Source organism: Pleurodeles waltl, chromosome 4_2 (genome assembly GCF_031143425.1).
Source record: "Pleurodeles waltl isolate 20211129_DDA chromosome 4_2, aPleWal1.hap1.20221129, whole genome shotgun sequence".
Lineage (NCBI taxonomy): Eukaryota > Metazoa > Chordata > Amphibia > Caudata > Salamandridae > Pleurodeles > Pleurodeles waltl.
The window spans coordinates 438,020,268-438,044,926 of NC_090443.1; positions in this window are offsets into that span (position 1 = coordinate 438,020,268).

Genomic DNA, 24,659 nt, shown 5'->3' on the forward strand with positions numbered 1-24,659 from the left:
CAGTTTACCAAAGCAACTCCGGCAATGTGTCAATTTAGCGCCAACGACGCATCTTTGAAAATGTGCACCATGGAGCTCTGTATTGTAAATATAGCGCATCCATGGCATCGTTAGGGAATGTGTGTCAGGGGCAAGAAATCTGACGCATCAATGACAATGCCTCAGTTTCTTGTAAATGAGGCCCTAAGTCCGAATGTAGAAATCATCACTGCAGCTTCGACCCAAGGCTATCTGATGATGACGCTCCTTCCTCGGACACCTTCTTCAGCCTTTCCCCACTGAACTTTACCTTCTCAGACACATTTTCTCAGAATTTCTTCTAAATCTGAAGGTAAGCGCTGACGGGGCCGATTCTACTTTTTATATCCAAACCAGGCTCCATCGCAATCGGTCATAGTTTCGACTTTAACCCAGTCTTGTGCATTTAGATGTCCGCTGTTGGCGCCTTGATCTTTTAGCCACTAGTTTTTACTCAACATTTAAAAAATTCATAAGTCTGGTTCTGCTGATTGGATGTTTGTCATTTTGGTGACAAATAATTTATTTAAATGTACTCTATTTTTCTAAGTGAGTTCATGATTTTTCTAATGTGTTTTCACTTTATTACAGTTTGCGTGCTGTATAAATACTTTAAACAATGCTTCTAAGTGAAGCCTGACTGCTTTTTGTTCCAAGCTACCCAAGGTTATGCACAGGCTCATTTAATGACTTTTGTGGTTCACCCTGCAAGGGACCGTGGCTTTTGCATGACCAGAGCTCACAGCCCAGTATTTCAACAGCCCATTTTCTCACTTCCCCCCTCACCATGAGAGATGACTGCCACAATGAAGGGGAATTTTCTTTTTTATTTTAAAAAAGAAAATCCCTTTTTAGGATTTTCTTTTTGAAAATAAAACAGTAAACTCTTTGGTATAGGGCTCTGTCATGTAGCCAGAGCCCTGCACCAAACAGTGAACCCTGTGACAGCGGTTCCTACCAATGCCTTATATTTGACTGCCAGCTGTGCTGTCATTTATAAACCTGGAAGGTGGTCCCTCCACCTGGGGGACAGAGCAATCTAATTCATCCTCCTGGAGGAACAATGGGCTGTCTGCCGAATTGTAAATCAGGCCCTCAGCTAAGAAGACAGTATGTGGCAAGGACCTTCAGGAGTCAAAGGGCAAGCAGGAGTTACAGGCTAAAATTGTGACTAGGATAGCCTTTTACCTCAATGGTTGAAGGTCCTACCCTATTGTTGGGCTCAAACAGGAAGACCAAGTAACCCCTTTAGGACTTTATCATTAGGGTGGCTATCAAAGTAGTCCACATTTTATAAGAGAGGTGGTGTGGTGTACAGACTCATAATTCAGTCAGCTGCTAATAACAATTAATACACTATTACCGAGCCAGTGCTTTGACTTGAACAAGAAAAAAACACTTTAATTACCATATGCAGCTAAATGTGCCAAGAGAAAGGAAGAGTTCAGCTTGATGTAGACAATTATCAATGGGTGAATTACTCTTTTGGTGAGTCAATCAGTACAGACCCCAGGCCGCTTCCAGACTATTACAAGTAAAGATAGATCAATGAATCAATCATAGTGAAAAACAGTGAATTCCCTCTGGCTGGCTGGTATGCTGTATGCCCCAAACAGTTCTCTAGGGCTGCCGTTAACCCCGGTTGGTAAGGTGTGGCTATTTCTAAATCACAAGTTCAGTTAGTTTGATTTCTGCTACCAAACTCCTTCCTTGCAATGTCTTCCTTGTGGATTGTATGTTTATGAAGTCATGGGTAGGGCCTTCCTACATCTAATGGCCAGGGGCTGCAGTTGCATAACTTCTGCTTGCATGTGTCTGCATATGCTCCATGAAGAGAGGCTGAGCAGACTGTGACTGCCCTGAAGATTACGCCGATATTTTTTATCCCTGCCACAGCGAACAGGCATACACACTTAATTTATAGCAGTAAGTGCAACACAGGCACATGGAGGGAGAGTTGAACAATACTGTCTTCTGCTGGGAACGGCGAACATTTTTTTTGGATCTTCTTCAGGCCCAAAGCTCAGGCTTCCCACCAGAAACAAATACTTTGTGGGTTGTGATAGCGCATCCAGTCTTTATAAATTACTTATACTTGGACACGCCGGAGGTCGGGGAACCTTTTAACCGAGTTGGGTTCTCCTCATCCAAGAATAGTCGGATCACTCGAATCAATAATCAATAACCATTATAATCAATACCCAATACTCAATTAACAGATCAAACAACACATTAGGAATCAATAACAATCAGTATTTTGCCGCAACATGACCTTTCAGTCATGAATAACCACACCAGTTTATTAAAGTTAATGAGTTTATTTCCCTATATTAACAAAGCTAACACAATAAAGGTAAGTCGTAAAATCAAATGGTATACGTATACGAACATTACTAGCTGTCCATAGCGATGGAAGAAACGTAATCTACGCAATATCTGGATTATAATGCATTCAGTTATAGCAATGCAAATCATTAATATAAGCAACTGAATTTGACTAATTGCATACATCAGTCAGCATAACAAGATTTCAATTCAACATGGTGCATCAAGTGAATACCTCAACTAACCTCTAATTAGCATTGGCATGTGGGGCTTCATGCATTACGAATTTAGTCAACACAAATTTAGAAAACTTCTAGCTTGGGTTCTATCAAAATAAGCAGTTGGTACCTAAGAAGGAAAACACAATGCATAATACAATTATCCTTTCATAATTACCAAATACAATCAGCATTCAAGAAAAGTCTTCGTCCTTCAGGTACCGGTTCGATCAGCATGGGGCAGATTTCAAAGAGGCAAAGTTAAAGCAAGTTTCCTTGCGTCAGCAAGGAAAATGGGGATAAAGTTACTGCATGGGCAAGACGGGGCAAAATTAAAGTTTAAAGTCTCTAGGGTGAGAATTCTAAAAAGTCTCTTTCTCTGCGACAGAGAAAAGGCATCAAAGTATCGATTAAAATGGCGTCTTGAATCTGACTTCAAAATGGCATCAAAGAAAATGGCTGACTTCTCTTTGTCCAGTAGGTTTAAGTAAGAAACATTCCAAATTCTTCAGGGTCTTCCATTGGAGGGTTCATAGGGTGGCTTCCTTTTGACCAATGAATAGTGTCTTTCTCTTAGTACTCATTTATGCATAAGGTGTCCTTAGACCCTTGGAACACAAGTTGCAACAAAGTTTGCCAATTAATTCTATATCAGTGTCTTTATTGTCTGCACCTGCAGGAACTGACCTTGCTTCAAAGGGGATGAAACTAGCCTAGCACGAAACCTTGAGATAAGTGCATTAGTCATTTCTACTGGAAAAATACAGCCTTCAAGTTAAAATACGTTTTTGTTAATACAAGTGAAAACCACGCAGTTAAATTTGAGACCAGGCAAACTAGGCCAAAGCCTCTGCTAAATTTAAGATAAGCATATAACAGTTTCAACAAGAAAATCATAGAATACATTTGCAATTATGACAGATTACTACATTGTCAATTCTTCCTGATTAATTAAGCTTGTTTATAATAATGGCGAACTACCTCGTGGGCACATTTTCCCACATACATTATTTTTCTTTGCTAAAATCACACTACCTTATACGATTTTGTTACATGATATATGAATATTTATTAGCCTTTCTTTTTCTGTTTCATCAGTTGCATAGGTGATCTTATTGAGGAGTGAGATAAATCTGCTGCAGGCACTTTGCCTCTAGCTGTCAAAGGTACTTTGTTATCTGGAAATGAAACCGCTAACCCAAGTCGTGATTCCTTTTAGCACCTAACCATCCAGGGTGCTACTTAAAATGGTCTGACCTTCATAGTCATGGTAGGCATCATCGGCCACATTCTCTAGCAATTCAAGGACCAGTAAAGGAAAAGTGCCAACGTGTAAGTACAGTTCCAGGGAGCTGGTTATCTCCCTCCTGGAAATACTGAAGAAGGGACCAAGTCATGGGCTTCACTGCACAGCCTGGCAGTACCGATCTTTGCATGAGCTAGAGGATCACTGTCCCATTCTTTCTCTAGTATGTAGCCTTGTCTTCAAGCAAGAATGCACTAAGCATCTTTATCCAGGATTCAGGGAGCTCCTTCCTTCAAAGTAGTTCAAGGCAGAGTCTCTTATCAAGATGCAGAATTTCTATGTTCCTCATTCTGAGCCTGCTAAAAGAGAGGTGGCAGCTAGTGACCCTTACTGCTAAGCTTAGGTGCCTTTCTCAGCCTCCACTGGTGTGACACTCCTGGCACTGGTCGTTGAGAATTCCTTAGACAACAAATTGAGTTTTTGCCCTATACGTACACTCTATTTGCAAATAGAGACTGTTGGTTCCACAGGCCCAGCTCTGGGACTGGCTTCACATGGTTCATGACATTTTGCATAATCTTATTGTATATGCCTTTTAAACTGTCCAAGACATAGGGCCTGATTACAACTTTGGCAGAGGGGGTTAATCCGTCCCAAATGTGATGGATATCCCACCGACCATATTAGGAGTTCCATAGGATATAATGGACTCGTAATATGGCGGGCAGGATATCCGTCACATTTGGGAGGGATTAACACCCTCTGCCAAAATTGTAATCAGGCCCATAGTCTTTGTCCTCTAGTTTCAACAGAAAAGAGAGGGGGAGCTTAGAGCTCCCAGTCAGGGAGACCCAAAATAAAGGCACAGCAGAGAGAAAGGATTCCTCGCTCAGCTACCTTATAGCCTTTTGAGTGGTTAGACCTCTAGAGAAAAATAAAGCAAGAAGGGGGCAAGGGCTGTCATTTTGTTTCAAAATGCCCTTGTCTCTCCTATCCTCCACTCCCTAGAGTCTAGTCCATTTCAAGGAACCTTGGGAATGCTTTGGAGGAGTCCTTAAATTCACATCACTGTCTAGTGGGTTCCATCCAACATACATCCTGTGTCCTATCAAATACCAGTGATCAAAAATGGATTCTCGGGCTGTTCTGTCATACACAGCACATAAACTCTGCACACATCTTCCTATACACACATAGCATAAACACACATGGTCCATGTCTTACACAGGTGAAGCAAAGTACCCGAATGCACAGGAATGGAATACATTTTTTTAAACACAGAGACCCGAGGCAACTCTCTTGGTGCTGGCTCGAAGAAATGTAATGTATTATAGTATAAATATAATCAGTTGCTGCCACCACTGTCAGTCCTTTACAGCCTGGTGAACAGTCATAAGTCCCACTCAAAAAAGGTGGGGTGCTCCACGTTTGCCCATTGAGACCACAGTGCCCGCTGTGGGTCTCAATCCATTACTACACTGGGCCTCACTGTACTTGTGTAACAGTGGTGTTCACTGAGGGAAAAAATAAAAAATATCTAGAGGTGCACCATCTTCAGACCCATACAGGGCTTGCTCACACACTAGTAGTTCCAGAGTCCAGATGGGAGCTGATGGTTTTTGGGGACAAAGACATGGATTTAAATCGCTGACACATTACCCAATGCCCCAAATATAAAAGTGCAGAACTACAAGGTTTGGGTGACACTTCAACAGCTATCCGAGAAACACGACTCTCTAATAGAGTTAGTTTATCCCAGTTTGCACAGCAGGACCATGCCTGAATTCTGGATTAGTGACTAGAAGGGAACAGCAATTGAGTACATCCCAGTATCCTAGAAGAATGGATGAATAAGGCGAGAGAGGAGAGCTCATGGATGGAACTCTTGTGCTCCTTACCTGTGTCGCCTGGGGAGAGAATATGCCATTACACCCAGAGCTGCCGACTTTATAACTGGGGAACCAAGTTCGACTCCTGGCATCGGCCAAACATCTTGTGAATCTGTTCAAACATTTTAATGTCCCGGTGCCAAAACATGAATGTGATCTTGTGTCATGTAACAGGTGCTCATATAAAACACTCCAATGCCTTCAGGTGTATTTTGCACAATGAAAAACTGTAAAATATAAAAATAACAAAACACCACAATGAAGCTATCTCTCCTCCATTCCTCTGTGCTGGGGGAGGTGGGGATGTACATCGCCAAGTGCTGAAAGTATGTGAACCTCAGTGTCCCTAGATTCCTGAGTGGGCCTTTCTGACCTTGGAACAAGAACGAGAGAGATGGGTCCTGGACCACACTCACTGATCAATCTGTTGGAGCCAAAGCGTGCTGCTGAAACTAGTGGTGCTGGAACAATTTTTGGAATGGAAGTGCTGCCATTAACGTTATATCACTGAAGTCATAGTGATTGTGAAAGATCCAAGCGTCACACCAAAATGTGTAGCAAATGTGCCAAACCCTTTCAGCAGGAGAGTGGTAAGGGTGTGCTGTGTAGCTGGTGGTGCATTTTGGCACACAGTGAATATTTATCATTTGTGCATCACCAAGTAAAGTGTCTTGATTTCTTTTGATTCTATTAAAATCTTGGCTTCCATCACTCTTCAGAATTACAAAAAAAGTGCTTTATTTGTGCTTTCCCAACACTGATATAATTTGAAATTTGTGTGTAGTTTATGCTCTGATATTTAAAAGTTGTTGTGTGTTAGAAAAACAAATGACACGCTGCAACCTTTCCTTTCATGTACCCCAGCAAGATTGTCACCAAGATCACTTTTACCAAAACCTGTCACTTTGCAGTCCCAGAAATAAAAGTAAACTCCACTTTCCTAATAAGCAGCAATTTGTCAGAAGATATAGCCTGATATTTGACCTTTGTTTTTGAACGTGCAGCATATGTGGCAGGATACACACAAAATGTAAAAGTAAATTTATTGCTCATACACTTTCTGATCTCCAGCATGATTATTTCTGGGGGTTGCTGCAGCGCCCCCAGCAGCCCTACGTTCAGCGTCTATGGCTGAAAGAGGAAATAGGGCCACGTGTACGAACACATGTTCCCATTGACACAGAATGGGAAAAACCCTTTGCTACATCTGGCCCATAGTCACCAGAAATGAGAAAGCAGACTGGCCAAGTTTCTTGCCGGAAGTCCACAGTACCAGTAAGTCTGGATTTGCAGGGCCAAACCTACATGGAGGGGATGGAAGTCCAGTGTCTCATCCATTCGCTTGCGCTCGCTGTAACTCGAGTCTCTGCGCCACACCGCTGCCCGCCTGTCTTGTTTCGGTTTGAATTAATAATCAGTTGACTGTTTACATTTCTGTTCCCTCACAAGTTACTAGCTGCCGGAATGTCAACACTGCACTTGTTGTATAATTTAAGACCAAACTGGTTCCTCCCTCTGAGTCAGTGTGCGTATTTATTTTATAGAAAAGGTCAGTTTGACACACATTACCATTCTATTAATGTTTTTTTTTTACTGTTGTTAGTTAAAAAAGAGAGAAAATCCTTCTTTGAAGGTTGCTATGTAACATGCCCAGTGAATGAAAATAAGTCATAGCAATTTGTTCCTTATATAACATTTTTGGATGTAAAGTTGATTTTATTACGATAATTAACTATTGTCCTAAATGATGTGTATATAATGTGATTTCTATTTTAAATGTGATCCTGGTGGTATCTGAGATGGATTACGAAAAATTGAAGAATTTAGTCTTCAGCGATACAAGAAGGAAAGTAAGATAAAGTAATTTGGACAAGATAGATCGTACAAGTTATGTTGGACTGTTGTCAGTGGGTTCTTATGTAGGAAACAGCATGGTGCCAGGAGGGGCTATACTTAGGGTCCGATTTAGAGTATGGCGGATGGGGTTATTCCATTACAAACATTACAAATATCCCATCTGCCATATTACGATCTCATTATATCTTATGGGAATTGTAATACAGCGGATGGGATATTCGTCACATTTGTGATGGAGTAACCCATCCGCCAAACTCTAATTAAGGCCCATAATCTTTCATGAGAGTGCTTTGGTGAACTCTTTGTGTGAAGTATTCATAGACTAGACCAGCATGTAAACCATGATGCTGCTTAAAATTGTTATCTGGTAAGAATTTGGGGAGAAAAGGCATGGATTCGGACAGCAAGGATCAATGCAAAATGTAAAGACAGTGGAAAACAACACAGGGCCAGATGTACTATCATAATGGGTAGAAAAAGTGGTTGCAAATTGCAAATATGTATCTGATTTTGTGAACCGATGTTTAATTCTCAAAATCACCTATTTTAGTGTGTTGCAGAATGAACCATGGACTACCCCCTACTCCCTGTGAGACTTCCAACATGATCCCCAAATGGAAAGGGATTCTTCTTGAGAATCAGTTGCAACCTTCTTTAAAGTGTTGGTAACTGGTCAATGGTTGATCACCGAATTTGTGTTTGGAAACCATTGGTACATTACAAACCGAATTGCAATTTGGAAGGAACTCCCCTTTAACGCCATTTCCACATTGTGCTTTGATATGGATAACAAAATTCGTAATATAATCGAAAATACATTCCCAACTTGTAAAATGGGTGTTGTACCTTGGGAAAATTCATTTTGTGGTCACAAATCCGTTGATTTTGCAAATCGCAGAGTTGGCAATCCCAAAAGGCTCAAATGTTTTTTTCTCTTATGGATCTCAATAATGTTCAACATAGGGTTATGTACACATGAAATAGAGCTTCTATGTATGGTGTTTGACACTGCACAGGTCATAGTGAATTGTATTCCAATAGTCAGTGATGGCCTGAAGGCTCAGGGAAGCTAATTCAAATATTGCACTCAAGGTCCTCTGCACATTTGTGAGATTATATACAAAAGTGATAATAATACATTCCTCTCAGTCATGGCTCACTTCACTCATAAGGAGCGTGGCAATAATTTTTTTTTTTTTTTAAATGTACCTCGCTCCTCGCCGTGTCGCTCCTCTGCTCCGTCTCACTGCAGGCACAGGCTTCCAGCCTGCTCTGCGGCCAGTCCTGACTCTGCTCAAAGCAGAGTCAGGATTGGCTGGGAGCACCCAGTCAGGGCGGTCCCAGGCAGACTAGGAGCTTGTGCATGCTCCCTCCAGCCCGGAACTGTGTTGCTGGGCTGGAGAGAGCCTACTGCGCATGTGTGTTTGGCCGGCCCGAGACGGCCGGCCAAACATACATGTGCACTGAGGGGAGTACACAGTGCACTCCCCTCACTGCTGGTCATCCCCATGGCCCGCCCCTTTCACAACAAAGGGATAATAAACAGTTTATTATCCCTTTGTTGTGAAAGTTTTTGCAGCTGCTGGCAGGGGGGAAGGGGAGGGTGATGCTCCTCCACCCTAACGGTGGACCCGCCCCTGATTCCTGTATGTTTGGAGTGTTAGGCCAAAACTAGACAGCAGGTCAGATGGGTTCCTATTGGGACTGGTGAGGAAATGAGTAAGGTCCCCTTGTGAATCCAGCATGAAAAGTGTTTTGATGTTTTTATGCCCACGTTTTATAGCAATCTCTTGCGTATCAGTGAGAGGGTGCTTGCACTACAAATCTGATCATGTGTCCTAGCTGCACAGGCATTGGCGGCCACCGCAAATGTCAAGGGAGATGGGTGGACGACGGGGATGGGAGAAACAGTGAAAAAAAAACAAAAAAACGTACCTTTCCTGCTGTCCCCGCTACCGTCTCCTACCCCCTCGCTCGTCGCTCCTCTTCTTGTGGTGTCCCAGTATTTACTGGAAACCAGCACAGGTTCCCCCCAAATCCTGGCACTGCTTTCAAGCTAAACCTAGCATGAAAGTAGCACCAGGATTGGTCTAAGTGGCTCAGACTGTTCCTCAGACACAGCCTGAGGTCTGGAGAAACCTAAGTGCACATGTGTGTTTGGCCAGCCTGAGATGTCCGGCAAAACAATCATGCACATTTAGTTGCACTCTCTCCTCCTCCCCCCTCCCACCTCCCATGACACAGGCATGCCCCTACCTGCACTGCTATCTGAGCAAGCAGATGAAAAATAAAACGATCTTAAGTTATAATTTTATTTTTCATCTCCTGGCTCTTGGCCAGGGGGGCGATGCTCCTCCGCCATTGTAGAGGAGCTGCCCTGCTCACAGGGCATTCCCTGTTACATCATGAATATCATGTCCAGGCTAGTTGGAGCCCCTTTTTGGTCAGGGAGTCAGAGGAGTCTGTGTGAGGAACTGAAAAAAGATGGGTGACAGGACATCCCACTCTGTATGGAGTCCATGAAGCAGCCTTCACCTAAAAGTCTGAGACCCATGGCAGAGCTTACTTTTAAAGCATTAACCAGGGCCACTCTTAGAGTTATCTTAGAGGGATTTCACACTTCTGGATTCATGCCTGACATAGGTAGACCAGCCACTTAGAAGTAGTGAAACATCATTGTTGAAAAGGTGGCACAGAAGTTTAGACATCTGGGTGGTTTTAGGAGCACTCTTGCTGAATCCTGTTTGGCTTAGGTAGGAAGGGTCAAAGCTGAGTAAATGGTGTTGGAGTGCACTCATGCAGATAGGAAACAGGGTTTTTCACCCTTTGTGAGATGCATTTCAAATCTCAAGACAGTCTAAGGGATGGTGAGACTTCTCTCATCCTCAGGAAACTGTATGCCACAGGAGATGCAGGAAGAAAGCATGGATTAATGGAGGAGACAACAGCTAATCCTAATTGCCTGTTCCTTTGAGGTTTAATGCCATGATCCCCACTGGAAGGTAGAGGGGCTTAAGAGGTTGGAAGGTGAATAGACCCCCGCTGGGTCTTAGCTCAGTAAATTATTACCTTTTGGAGTATGGAGGGGTTAAGTTGGTGTATTCACTCCCACGATAGATACTGAGGACCCAGATCAGACCAGGCTGCATGAATTAATGCATTTAAGCCATGTACTAACAAAGGTTTTCACAAAACATGCCTCACTTGCCTGGAACTAAGTAGAAGCTATTCATGCACATTCCAATGTAGTTACCAATCCTCCAAAGGCACGAAAGAATACAGTAATTACAGATCGAAAGCAGCAGACTTCCAGCCAGAGCGATTTTACAAGTGGAAAAGACTTCATGGTTTGTGAAATCCACAAGGTAATAGACTTTCAGCATAATGTGGCCACACCATTCACAATGAACAAGAATGCAAAGAACCGTAAAGCAATGATGTGTATTTCATCTCTAGCCTCTGGGGAAAGAATGCAGCTCACCAACAAAGTTGATATATGCTGTAGCTTTAAAGTGATGGAATGTAACTCACTTCATCAATATATCAAGTGGACTGTGAGTGGTGTCAGTTGGACTTCTTTGGCCTCGTGACACATCCTGTCGAGTTGTCTTCACAATATATTCTACTTAATTACTACAGACAGCTTGGAGGTGTCACTTCAGTTTGTTGATTAGGATATGATTAATGTCCTTGAGCTACAACAATACATTGCCCCATGTTTTGACCAACATTTTCTCTGGAACAATTGTATATGCTGCACCCAAGCCCACCATTAATTCGACATCGCTACTATTTACTACAAAACTTGCCTTTAGCCTCCATTTCCTACCATCAAAATCTCCCCACCTCTCATACTTAGAGGCATGTTTACAAGCCCCTAGCGCCACCTTGTGCCGCCCTAGCATCATTTTTTATGCTAAGGTGGCGTTGAGGAGGCCTTTCTCCAATGCCATATTTACAAAGTGGGGCAGTGCTTGCATTGCACCGCTTTGTAAACCCTTGCTCCACATTATGCCTGCACCAGGCATAATGTATGCAAGAGGCGTTGTGATGCAGGGAGTCCCGAAAAAATGACACAGTGAATTTACAACATTTCACTGCACCATTTGTGCTGTCATTTGTATTGCCTGCTCAGAGCAGGCGTTAAAATGGCGCACCCATTTTAATCAATGAGACTCCCTGTGCTTTGCTGCACTAGCGCCAACAGTTTTTACGCTAGTGCAACAATGCGCCACAATAGCGTAAAAAATGTTGATGCTGTTGTCCTAACGACCAGTATGGTGCGCCAAATTGTAAATACGGTGCAACCATGGTATTGTTAGGTGGGGCAGGGGCGATGTAAGAAAAGTGGTGCATCGGGACCGATGCAGCATTTTCTTGTAAATATGCCCCTTAGTATCCTTTCTGTGCTTTCAGAATCTTCATTGGCCAACACAACACTAGCTTTTCCCTGTCGGACCCCAGCAAAAACATCTTCTCTTTCCGGTCCTCCTACACTCCTTACCTATTGCAAAGCAATTATTTGAGTGAGAGTTGCGAAGGTCACTCCCACTGCATTCACTTTGTTGCCTGGGTTTCTGCACTTGCTTCATTTTTCTCATTCTTGTGCTCTAATTGTTTCATCTCTCTCAAGCATGTGTTTGATTCCTCAGCTATCATGGCATTCTTCATTGCTTCTCTTAAGTGTTGAATTGCTAGCAACCCATAATCTCTCCTGCATTTTTTGCTGTATCATTACACTTTTAAATGAACTTTTGTTGACTCATCTGCCATGGTACCAGATTGACATTTAATGGTTAACTCTCTTAACCTGGCAAAACATTCATTTACGCTTTCATTCATCTTTCGAGGTTTGGTGTAGAGCTTGTAACAAGGCTTGACACTGGCTAATTCAGCAAATCTATGCTCCATTTTCAATTTTGCTTATACATACACATTTGCAATATCGGGCCCTTGTTGGCCCTTGGCCCCTGGAAAGTATTTAAATGCATGTTGACCTTAATTTCCAAGGTCGCTAAAAAGTAAATCTTTCTTCATGTACGCTCTGAAATCTTGATCATCTAGGGCCAAACAATAGTGCTCAAATAGCTCATTCCTTTTCCCCAAACTGTGGATGGTGAACATGATTGTACAGGAAAAACAGCAACTGGACTAGGCTTTGTGAATCCATGCTGATTGATGAAAGTATGAGAATGTTATAGGTTTTAGTGCAAAGATGATAATCCTCCTTTGGTGTAGTAGGACACCAGAAAATGCAGATATGGAACATGAGCAGAGGCTGCTAATTTAATTTAAATTATAAAGCTTTGACTGTCTGCTTATTTTAGGCCATAAAGATTATACAATAACTGAAATTTGAGGAGGTAGTAGCTAGTATGCAAGTTGGGATGATTGACTGTGTTGGGACGATCACCAATGGTGAATGAGTCTGTGCATGACGTTCATGAGGTGTTGGAGGCCATCAGCAGCAGAGGCTGGCAAGTTCATAGAGTGGGGTGGCAGGAAATGGGTGGTGTGTCAATGCATGCATGCACGGTGAGTGGCGACAGTAAATAAAAAAAGAAATCCCACTTACCTTGCTAGCCGCATGATGTCCTCACTCCAGTCTGTGTTCTATTCTGCCTGCTCCAGCAAACACCCCTAACCAATCCTGGCACTGCTTTCATGCTGGTAATCAGTATGAAAGCAGCACCTGGATTGAAGGGAGCGACCTTTCACAGCGCTCTTAAGAGCACTGGGTGCCTGTTCTTTCTCAAACCCTGCTGTCTTAAGACAGCTAGGTTACAGAAGTTTAAAGTTTGCATGTTTGGCTGGCCGTCGTGAGAAGGCCAGCCCAAGAGACATGTGCACTTTAAACCAGCGCATAAGCAGCCCACCACACCTTCCTTCTGCCACTCAGCAGGCCGCACCCCGTCCTGACACTTGGTTCAGGATGGGTTGAGAAAAAATAAAATAGTGAGGAATTAACTTCATTACCATTTTATTTTTCGTCTCTGGTGGCATTTCAGTGGGGCGATGCTCCTCCGCTCCAATGGAGGAGCCCCCACTGGCCTTCAGGGGTCTGATCAAAAATGAAGGGGTGCAAAAGAGGTGCCTTGGAGTGGTGGTGAGACCCTTCTTCAAAACTAAGGAACTCATGGTTCGAAAGGAGGGTATTTTGTTTAGGGGGAAGGGTTTGTTCCTCCAAAGAATCTGAGAGAAACAATAATGGATTAGCCCATGAAGGGCATTTGGGAAAATGCCCACACCAAGGAGAGAGAAGGAAAATCTTTGATGGCCTAGTATGGATAATGGAGTAGTGTAAAGAGTCAAGGTATGTACAGTCTTTTAGTGAGTAACCATCAGAACTAAACATTAGCATTCAATCCAATGTTAGTAGCTAACTTATTTAACTTAATTAATATGTCCCTTGTCCTATACCTATTACAACCTTGATAAAAACTCTGGGCCAACAACCAATAAATGGCCAAAGATATGTTGGCTGCACCCAAGAAATTGATATATCAGCAGAACAAGAATAAAGAAACTTTGCTCTCTACTTTGTTGTATTTTTGTCTGTTTTCTACCAGTGATCTCCAAAGCTTGATTACAGAATACAATTGTACATGTATTATTGTTGCTATTTTCAAACCCTTATAAACACTAGTAAACTTGTCAATAGGAAAAAGGGTTTTTTGTAGAATGTTGTGTCCCTGTGGCCACTTACAGACTCATTAACTGATCCTTTTGAGTCCATTTCTCAGTGCTGAGTATGAGTAGGTCCAGACCTTCAGGTCCCCACACTGGTCACAGACAGCAGGTCCAGTACTCTTTTGATCATCCACAGGTTCAGGTGTGTTCTGACGAGCTGGGGTTGAGGTGCCACTTTTGTCGATATTACTCGCTGTTTTGCAGCACATTCTGTTGGTTTTACTGAAAACACTCGCACATTGCACTGTTCTTAGGCAAATACAACATGGCAGAACACAGCTTCTTATGGAGGATACTGGTGGCCCGGCCAGGGGTGTGTCTGGGGAAATACACAGTCCCCTCCACTTGAAACTTGTTCTGGGACAAGGTCTCCTCCCAGTGGGATGGTGTTAGGATGATTACTCTGTGACCTGGGATCAAAAGGACCCATATCTATTAATCTCATATTACACTTAGCTATGAATAGACATGTCCTGCCCTGGTCCCTTTCAAGTTATGTAAGTTCCTGAACCTGCCCAAACTGCCTTTCACAAGAGAGGATGATACAATTCCTCACTTACAGGTCATCCTGTCAAAAGTCTCAAGACTGGTTCTGATCTGGGAGCAGTTTTCAGACCCTGTCCAGGGGAAAGCACTGTCAGGGAAAGCTGCTAAATGGCTAATGCTAATTATCCTTCTGGAACTGCAGGTAGGCAAATTAAAACTTCCTAAAATGTATTTTTCATGTACACATAGCAAAAGTTCAACTTCACCATAAAATTTAATCTTTAATAAATATTAAGACAGTGGTTGAACGAATTCTGTAGTTAATTCCAAACTACAATTAGCACAAATATTATGGTAATTGCACTTGATTTTGTGGGAACAGCTACAGCCTCCTATATAGTGAAAATAGCTCTGAGGAGCTAGTCACAGTAGGAACATGCCAACATAAAATGTTCCCATGTTCCACTTTTAACTGCAAGGCACCCTATCCCTATCTTGGGGGGTACAGGGTCTACTTTGGAGATAATTAATATTTAAATTAGGGTTCCTTCCTGTCAGAAAGGATCATTTTGACAAGTTTGCCTGTGGGTTTAAATGGGCATTACTGGGCTCCAAATGTGACAACTCGAGCCTTTGACCTCAGATAGCCCAGGTCCCTCTTTCTTTTGGCACCAAGCTCACAACAGTAGTGCCTGACTCAGTATAGCGAGGCAGACCAGTTCCAGGCTTACTCATGGGGTGGTAAAGACTAGAAATGTAGAGCTATAAAAAGCCACACAATTACACTCAATAAATCAATGATCAGCAATGTCTGACCCCTATGAGCCTCTCGCCCCCTCCCCGTGACTGCAAAACCGTAGATCTGCCGTTTTATTGTTTAGCAATTTAGGGCCTGATTTATGAAAAGTTAGTGCTGCCTCTACGTCATTTTTTTACGCAAAAGCAGCACAAACTTACAAAATATAATTATATTTTGTAAGTTTGCGCCGCTTTTGCTTAAAAAAAGAACGTAAAAGGCGGTGCCAACTTTTCATAAATCAGGCCCTTGGTTTGGTAACAACTGCTCTAATGTCACATAATCTGAAGTTCTCACCTACAAAGTGTGTATACGCTCAGAGCAGGCACACAGGACTACTGTGGATTCAGGCAGAGTTACCACCATACACCTGTCTGGAAAAGTAGAAGCATACTATCATGCATGCACACTCGGCCGGGAATATGCATATTCACATATACTACAATCACATACTTCAGTGGCTCAAATGCAACCTGCCACCCCAAATTGACAGAAATTGAGGCGCCAGTTGTCAAACGTAAGGCGGCGGTGCTCAAGAGTGAACAGTAAAGAGTCGGTAGCGTGTTTAAAGTTGGTCCCAGTACCCATGCACCAGGGTCACTTGAAGGTGAAAGATCAAGGCCACAACCACTTCAGCAATTGCCGAACTCAGTTACATTTTTTCAGCACTGAAGGTGACATGAAAACACAGCAATAAAAGTGCCACCCATGTTTGACTTTTATCATCCTCTGGCAGGGTACACAGAGTTGGGCCACCAAGGGACTCACACGAGTTGGTCCTTCCAAGGTAACTAACTCCAGAACCATTGCATGGATTTTTTTGATGGCTGCTGAGTTATGATTAAAAGGCTTCACCTAGCCACCCCATCAAATCACCTAAATACCAGAAGGAAGGGCAAAGTAGTTTAGTGGGCCAACTAGGGGCACAGTGAGGGTTGGTAACAAAAGGGGCTCACCACATAGTCCTTACCACACTGACCTTACCCCTTGGCCACAGTGTAAATGGTGGTGGTATTTAGTCCTTTTTTCACAACTCCTTCAGTTTAGTCAATTGGACTCTTGGTCTCCTCTTCAAGACAGGTTTTCCCCAGAAGGTACCCCCTCTGTAGGAAGAATGTCCCCAGGTCTGTGGTTTAGATTTCCAGCTTGGTAGAGGAACAGCAATTGTCGCAGCTAGAACTGGTGTGGGGGGCCCTCCTTTGGCCTATGAGAATTTCTGGTACACTGAGCAGGGCCACTGCCCAGTATTTATTTGCAGGCTGAAGAATGGTCTCCCCAGCAATGTACAAAAATGTGTGGGGGGCTCCTCCAATCAAAGCCTGTCAGGGTGTTGTTCAACAGAAGCTCTCCTAGGTCTGGTTTCAGTCCGTTCATGGTATATTGGATCCAGATTGGTCAGTACAGTTATCCATCAAATGAATGCACAATGGAAGTGAGTTGGTGCTAGGAGCACTCTGGCAAGGAAAGAGGAGGCATACAAAAAGGAGAGGTTGCAGCATCTCAATCCATCAGATACTAAACAAGCTACTGTGAAAGTCTTTAAGGGAGAGAACTATTTAATAGTTTGCTTCTGTGTCAAACAAAAGACTTGTGTAGCCTCAGCAAAGAACCTTTTACTTTGAGTTGCCATACGTACAGAGAAATTCCAAAATGGACTCCTGTTGCACTCAGTCAAGCACACCCACAGACTCCAAACTCATCCTACCTTACACATACAAAGAGTACGAGCATCCTCCATTCATAAACCACACAGATGGAGCAATGGCCCTGATAAGTGAGAGTACCAGAATCTTTACAAAGAGTAGGCTGATAGGTACCCACCCACTGGAGGAGACAGAGAAAGAGGCCTGTCTCTTCTAATATGAATCCATTCTGCTCCACCTGACATCAGATCCACTTTCTAGGTTCTCTATCCATGTAAAAAGGGAGGACGTAAGTGAACAGGTGCTATTGTTGCGCTTGCAAAGACAAAAATCGAAATGCCTGCAGCAATCCAGGACGGGATCCAGGAATGGGAGCATGGAGGAGAAGTGTGGACTCTTGAAAGGAAAACAAAGCAAAGACTATTTTTTTTCAAAGTTTGTGTTCGGGACAATTAGAAATGTAGAGAGGAAGAGAGATATATAAAAAGTTATGCACAGAAAGGAATGGAATGAGGGAGAAGAGTCCGATCCACAGGGAAGGTGTATGCAAGAGAAAAACACGCACGGAGTGGAGGAGAATGGGAGAGACACCTGGAAAGAATGGCGCAATGCAGCGTAAGAAAGACATACATGAGACAGAGAGAAACTAATAGTACACCTGCTTACTGCTTGACACAGGAAAATGACTGCAACCATCAGGGACCATTTCCGGATAAGAACAAGTCTCTTCATTTCAGAACATAACAGTGGTCGGCAGACCCCCCAGTAGCTGAAGTAATGCTTCTCATACCCGTGACCAGGACATGGGCTTCCCTGAGAAACAAGGAGATCTAGAACACAGCAACTGAACATTCTGTGAAGGTTCATACTGTAATGTTCCATCTGCCGGTGTGGTGGTATAAACACCTCCGCCACACTGACAGAGAGGGGTTTGCCATGTTAAAAAATTATCACCTGGGTGGCAGGCACATTCCTCCAATGTGGCTTCAGCTGACATAGAAAACTTCAGATGAACTAGTTACACCATGCTTGCCACCATCAAATGTGAGTACGGGGACTGTACCACCAAGGTGGGGGGATATATTCAGTATCTTGGCCACTGTTGTGTCGTGGGTTATTCCACCAGTGAGGGGAGACCTCCGTCGTGAAACCCGTTGTCCCCCTGCCCCTTGCGACTAATAATGGTATGCCCCTGACCAAAGGAGCGAGTTAATAAAGGTGCCTAAGGCTTTGCACCAAAGGTTAATTTTCACCCACCCCAGTGTACTTTGGTCTGTACATCCCCCATCTGTGTGCCGCTTGGGGCCCCCAACAAACTGGCGACGACCGGAACGAGACCCATGTCTTCCCTGCTGCATTGTAGGCTCACCGTACTGTGTACATCGATGACGTGTCTTTGCCGCTCCTATGCCTCGGAGAGGTACGTGCTGCCCATGGCCTGCATCCTCACCTCCTCTGCTGCTGTTCTGGAGTGGCTGGGGGGTGCGCTGAGCCTCTGTGGGGACAGCAGCAGCTTAGTGTCTTCTTCCCTAGTGACCCAGAGTCCCACCGGCGTGTCCTTGGCAGGCGTCCATGGTAATGGTGGTGGCCCGTCCACAGTGGTTCGTCACGTGTCTCCCTGGAGACGAAGCGCTCATGCTCGTCCAGCCTGCAGGAAAGGAAAGGAGTCCTGGCGAGTGTTCAGCAAGCCCCTGAGAGTCCAAATTGGGGAGGACATTATTAACACTGCCAAATGCATCAAAGACCCTGCATGGACTGATCCTGGACCTGCACAACAAAAGGGGTTCGGTCTACCCCATAAACGCACTGTGGGGAGCCACACCAGACAGAACATATTCTCCAAGTGCATGGCAAGTGCACACGCTCGCTTTCACTGACGCCGCCCACATGAGTCCTTAACCCACCATATCATCAGTACCGCACTGGAGCCATTTGTGGTCGACAGACTGCCATCTGCACAAGCAGCTAGATGGGAAGAGTGGGTTGAAACACTGGAAACCTACTTTGCTACTGTAGCCCTGGACAATGACCAACGCTGCCCCATGCTACTACATTTAGGGGGAGCTGCTATTCATAATATCAGCAAATCGGTGGCGGAGGAAGGGCCTGTAAATCATAACGGATGCTGAAACGGGCTTTAACTGCCCACTTTGAACCTCTTTCAAACCCAGATTATGAGAGATTCCTCCTTTGGAAGGCCCAACAGCTTCCAGAAGAGTGAGTTGACAACTTCCATGCAAGACTAAAAGAATTAGCAAGTACCAGTACCAGTACCTTACCCAACGCCAGCGATGGATTGAGGGAACAATTCATCCAAGGATGCTATGCGGTGAAGCTGAGAGAAAATATATTCTAGGTTCCTGGCATGCCCATGGCGGACATGCTTATCATGGGGCGATTGAAGGAGTTGTCGAAGGTATGTGCGGCACACATGGGAAGCCTGAGCTGGTGAATGCAGTAAACATAGCAACATCTGACAGAAAGAAACCTCAACCAAAAATGGCCACTGATGCTTGTGCTTGCTACATGTGTGGAGGGTCCTATCCTCATTAAGGCCCTTGTCCGGCCCAGGGAAAGCAGTGTACAAACTGCAACAAGCCTAACCACTTCGCCAAAGTCTGCCGCTCCACACCCTCAAGAACACTGCAAGAGAAAAAAATATTTTTCTTCTTGTTACGCTATTCTCTGGGAGGTGTAGCGATTTTACACAATTGCAGGTTTACAAACCTTTGTAAATCTGGGATTGCGTGAAATCCATGGGGATGCATGAGAATGCCCATGTTCCACCCATGGAATGCCTCCTAAAATGAAATGGAACGCAATGCATTGCAAGCCGCTGCATTGCATTATATTTTCTTTACAAAGCCAGGCAAGGCGGCACAAATTGCTCCTTCTATAGCTTTGTAAATATCTATTACCATTTTGCGTCATGGATGCGCTACAAAAGTGGGGCATAGCATGAAATCCATCCTTGTGTCCACTTTGGGATGGAGGATGCATTTTTGTGCCAAAACATTTTTGTAGTCCCCATACATTTTTGCCACGAACAATGCATTCGCCGGAAATTTTTAAACAATGCATAATTATGCAAAGTGATGTAATATCATAATTTTGGGAATTTCACATAGCAAGAGTAATATGAAATCACCGTAATGATGCTCATCATGCCGGTGTAATGAAAATTTTGCCAAGGCCTAGTTACGAGTGTTCCTGATATGGTAAGAGTCCGAGTTTCTGAATTATGCAGCAGGAATAGTGAATCAGGCAAACCATGCAAGGCAACCGGCTCCCATCTCTCCCTTGATGAAGGAAAGCTGCCTCAACCTCAACTGCATTAAAATTGAATGCCTTCCACTCCTATAAATAAACCTCAAGGGGGGGGGCTGACCAGAAGCACATTCATCCCATCTATGGAATTTTGCAACACTGGACAGTCAAGCTACAGAGGTTTCAAAAACAACTGCAGGACTTGTCCTCAGCTTGAACAAAAACTACCAGATCAACACTACACTAAACACACTTTGGAGACCCTGTGGTTTAAGAGTCATATGTCGCATGCCACTCAGGAATGATGACTCCAAGAAACTGGATGCTCACCATGTCCTGGACAGGATTACCCCTGTTGACTGTGTCTTTGACCATCCCTCAACAGAAGCTCAGAAAACAAAACCATGGGTTTGTCACCCCAACAACACAATAGAGTGACCGCAATCCATCCTTCAGAAACCACTTAATCTACCTCATATTCAGAAACTTCTAAAAATTGACATTTTTAAGGATTGTTTACCTGGCTTGACCCTCTCAAATGATGAATGAGTGAAGTCTTGATAATTGAACTCTTACCACAGGAAATGCACACAGTTCCTCATTCATCCCTTGTCTTGCCTGAACCTGCCTGTGATGGACTATCTCCCAACTTGTATTTTGGCATATTTTTGTTCAAAAAAGAAAACTTCATAGGCTATGTGAAATTCGTAGACTTAACAGTTGCAAAGTTTAAATAAAAAAAGAGGACATTCAAGACTTTCAGTGCAGAAGAAAATAGTTTCTGTCACCCCATAAGGCAGTGCATGACAATAGATGAACTACAGCATATAGGGACACTCACTCTCCGCTGGTCCAGCCACCACTTCTGCCCCACACTCAGTTTATTATGCAGACCTTCAGCACCCTAGCCTCCCACACCAGAGCAGACCCATCTGGCATGAGCCACCAAACTCACCACCATAATTCTGGGTAGTACCTAATTGTCCTGTGGCCATCTGCCCCTCCTCCTCTTTGACATGAGCAGTCTCTAGCTGTATCACTCCCTCTATATTATCACCCCCTGTGTTGCTCACAAGGATCCGAGCAGTCTCAGCTACCTCTCTCGCTCTATTCCCCTGAAAATGAGAGGTCACCAATTTCCCTACAGCCCTCATCCACACTGCCCCGCTATGGATTGTACTTTGGAATATGCAGTACAAGAATATCATGGCACCCTAATATCATGCACAAAATACTGGGTACAACATATTGAAAGGTAAGTGTGTAGAGGAAAGTATAGATTTACTATTCTTAACAACACAACTATGTACCTTGACAATATGTATTTCATCAAAGCCCATAGATGTGGAGTGAGTTAGGTATACAAAATGTATACATAAATGCCTTTTCAATATTTTGTTTTTCGATATTCTGTCTACAATATTAGTGTTCTATGATATTCTGTAGTCGATATTCAGGATCCACACACACCACTAATTTAGCTCTGCTTTCCCTTCTAGCTCTTCCTACTTGCACAGAGAAACATTACTGTATGCTCTCTACAAACTTTCTGCCTCTGGATAACTCACCCACCCACAATCTTGAGGCATGAAATTGTGTCCTGCGCTAGGTCAGCTGATTGGAGGTAAACTACCTGGCTTGACCAGGGTGAAGTTGAACATTTTCCTGACAAGGGTTTTCCCTTCACCAAGTCCAGCCTCCCTTTCCTTTCCATCTTCTACCAATAGTGCATCACATTGGTTTTTGTTTATTTACATTTCTATCATCCTTTTTCTGATGACACCTAAGTAATCAATGTGGATTGCTATCTTTATGCATCTTGTGCAGGAGCCAACACACATGCTGGTGGCAGTCGCAAACCTGTAGAAAACAGTTTACATAAATGGCTCCTGTATTGCCGATTGAGGCGGGTCATTCTAAGTAGTGTTTAGGAAGGTGTGCCCCATCCCAAGAACGTTTTGTTGAGGAGATAATTTGCAAAATATCTTCAGTAGAATTGTAGTAGTCACCTCTGTAAATTAGAAGCCAGACTCCATTCATGCACACAAATTTGAGTCAACATTCTAGATAAGATATGATATTAAAAACTAGTTTTGGCATCCTAAAGAGGCTTTCCATCTTCCTTCGGATTGTTTTGCATCTCATTCCAGCTTTCACTTAGTAGCTGTAATATACTCTTAGATATAAAGAGATACCTTTCTGGAGGTGTTCTCTAAGGGCAGGTTTATTATATACTCATTATAGAGGACATTTTATGTTCTCCCCAAAACTTCATTTAGGAAATTTATAACGATGGCCAAGGTCACCACCAACTACGAAAAGATGAACACAATTTAACAATTAATTTCAAACAATTTATGTCAAGCATAGCCTAAACATGGTCGTAGAGAATGCTTGACACTTGTGATCGTGACAGGAGCACAGTGAGGAAAATGAAGGGGCCTAGAAAGGAATATCTGACCAAGAAAAAGTAAGACCTATTTTGAATCATAAAATGGCAAGTATAGTAAATTGTCCCTTACAAAATGGTTAGGCTACACATATAAACTTATGTGGTGAAGTCAATCAATTGTTTTATATTTATGTTTGCATTCATTTATTTATGTGTTTATTTCGGGAGTATTTTGTAAAGAGCACAGCATGGGACGCCACAGAGCAGGATTTATTTTCTAAAAATAAAATCTGTAAAAACATTGAATTGTTCTTTAATGTTGTGCCGTATTTTTAAAGTGTTGTCCTGGGGAGAGGCTCTTGACAGCTAAAATTAGTACATCCATTGTAACCTGAAATGTAGATTTTTCTAGTACATTATGAAAGAAAGTCTTAATTTTATTAAAGTCAGGGAGGCGAGTATTATGCTTTCTTTTCTTGTCGGATTTTTAAGAGCAGCAGTCAAGATATCAAAGAAAAGTACAAATCCCATGAGGTGAAGGTTACATAGCAAATGGGAAGAAAAACATAGTCCAAAGTAATCCGCCAATCACAGACATAAGAACCTATAACACTTAACATGATTGTGAACGGCCCTCTTTTCTTGTGCGAGGGATTAATAAGCAGCAAACATTGGAAAAATAGAAAACAAAATGCACAAAGCCATAACAAGAGAAAATAATTATTGGCAAATGTTCACAAATCCTAGGAATCCTGTGTTGAATGCAACAGCGTCAGCAGGCGATGTCTTGTGAAGACCCAAAGATGGTGAAGAAACGAGACCATGTGTCGGAGGAGGAGAAGCATCATTAGGAAGAAGATTGCATAAAAGTTGGAGTTGCTGTTAGGGGGGAATAGAAAGCATAAGGTTAAAATAATAATGTTGCAGTGGGATAATACTCGCTTCCGTGTCTTTAATAAAACTAAGACTTTCCTTCATAATTTACTAAAAAAATCTACATTTTATAACAAGACCGGAGGCTCCTATTATACTTGTTTAAAGTGAATTAATAACAGATAAAGAAGCACAGTGTACTGGTTTGCAATAAAACACTTTAAACACATTGTCATTTGACCAATCAGCTGATCTGAGAATGACCTTGAGCCAGGAACCTGCCCAGAAGGCTTTAGAAGCCATCGCTCCCCTGGAGGAGTGAGCTCCAAAAGAGGAAGTGTCAATGCCCGCTAAAGGCATAATCCATTCGAGCCATCGGGCTTGGGTAGGAGAAGAAACTGGTTTAAAGGGTTTTCAGAAGGAAATCAGGAGTTGTGATACCGAAGACATTCTTAGATCAGCCATTTTTTGTTTAGAAACCTTTAGACATTGTCCAACAAATAATTTGGGATGATTAGGTAAACAATGATGAAACACTGCTGATAAGTTAGTTTTTGTGTGGCTATGAACTGTGAATAAAACACCTGTTGAGGTGAATTCACAAGGTGAAATATCTAAAGCTTTAACATCTGAAAGTCTGTTCATGGATATTAGGCATAACAGCATAGTAAGCTGAGCAGCTAACATTTTTAGAGACAGAAGTTCATTGTCAGGCCAAGAAATGAATATATTCAAAACCACATTAACATCCCACAGGGCATTGTATTTAGGAAGAGGAGGATTACAAAATTGTACTCCCCTTAACAAACGGCATACAAGCGGGTGTTCACCCACCGGTTTTCCATTAATATTCGGATGATTGGTTGATATAGCTGATGGGAATGAAGGGAGAATCAGAAAGAGGAGGAAAGCACTGGGATTGCCAAAAGGGGGCTATGAGTACTAATAAACTTGTTGTC